Raw genomic sequence first — 1,695 nt, forward strand, 5'->3', positions numbered from 1 at the left:
AAAAACTCCCCCTTACCCCCTCCCAACTCCCTCTCCCCCCCCCCCGGTCGCCATTTTTTGTCCCCCAAAACTCGCCTTTTTTTTCCCCCCTACGATTTGGGCTCTGTGGGGCCGCAGCCCAGACCCTGCGGGAGGGGGCGGAGCCAATGCTGCCCAAGCTCCTCCCCCTCCTCCTGCACAGCCTCCAAGCCCCGCCCCCTGAGGTGAGTTGTACCATATACGGGCGAAGGGGCGGAGTCAAGCTGAGCGCAGCCATGCAATCGGGGCACCAAATACGGGCATGGGGGCGTGGCCTGAGGCACGATAGCTGCACAACACCATATATGGGCATCTTGTAATACCATATAAGGGCAAAGGGAGCGTGGCTTGGGGTATGGGGTTTGACCTGGTGTGTTGTGACCATATATGGGCATAAGGGCGTGGCCTGGGGAAGGAGTGGCTGCGCCTCTTCTAACTCCATATATGGGTGTGGGGGCGTGGCCTGGAGTTTAATGGACATGTGACACCATATATGGGCATCTTATACTATATAAGGGCAAGGGGGCGTGGTCAGGGTGAAGGGGGCGGGCTTTGATGCCATGTGACCATTTATCGGCAAAGGGGCGTGGCCTGTTGGGATGCACATATAAGGGCAAAGGGGCGGGGCTGTGCCCTTCGCATAATGCCCATATTTGGGAAGAGGAGGCGTGGCTTCACTCAGGGCAGCACCATATATGGGCAAAGGGATCCGGCCAATCGGAGAGAATGTACGTAAAGGGGGCGTGGCTTTGCTTCATTTATGCCCATATTTGGGTAAAGGGGCGTGGCCTGACACCTAGCCCCGCCCCTCAGGCTCCCTCAGCTGCCTCTGATTCGTTCCTTCTCTTCGACGCCGCTGAAGACGAGGAGGGGGCGGAACCAATGGACGACGAGGAGGAGGAGCACGTGATGTAGGGGGCGGGGCTAAATGAGGCGAAGAGGGGGGCTGGGCTTGCACGAGGCCACGCCCCCTGAGCCCCTTTGGCCCAACCCACAGGGTGGAGGTGGGCGGAGACTTCGTGGCGGAAGTGGAAGCGGCGTGCGAGGGGGCGGGGCTTATCGCTGAGCATTGTGGGTAAGCGAGGAGAGGTCACTTGGGGTCATTTTGGAGTTTTTGGGGGTTCTGTGGGGTTATTTGGGGTCATTTGGGGTTATTTGGGGGTTCTGTGGGGTTACTTGGGGTCGCTTAGGGTGACTTGGGGTCATTTTAGGGGTTCTGCGGGGCTGTTTGGGGACATTTGGGGCAATTATTCCACTTAAGTGCGTTTTTGGTCAATTTTCCCTCTTTTTTCCGCCCCCCAAGCGCCGCTTTTGAGCCCTATTTCTCCCCGACGCTGGAAGCGCTGCTCCCTCTGCTGGAGGTGAGGCCTTCCCTGCCCCACACGTCCCCGCCTGCCCCATAGATCCCACAGGGACCCCATAGGGGCCCATAGGGACCCCACAGGGACACATAGAGACCCACAGGGGCCCATAGAGACCCATAGGGACCCACAGGGACCCTTAAAGTCCCATAGAGACCCATAGAGACCTACACAGACCCATAGAGAGAGACCCACAGGGACCCACAGAGACCCACAGGAACCCATAGAAACCCATAGAGACCCTCAGACACCCCATAGCGCCCCCTGTTGTTCCCGCAGTTCCCGCACCCGGACGTGCGCGCAGCTGCCTATGGGG

This window comes from Meleagris gallopavo, unplaced genomic scaffold (genome assembly GCF_000146605.3).
Source record: "Meleagris gallopavo isolate NT-WF06-2002-E0010 breed Aviagen turkey brand Nicholas breeding stock unplaced genomic scaffold, Turkey_5.1 ChrUn_random_7180001856763, whole genome shotgun sequence".
NCBI lineage: Eukaryota > Metazoa > Chordata > Aves > Galliformes > Phasianidae > Meleagris > Meleagris gallopavo.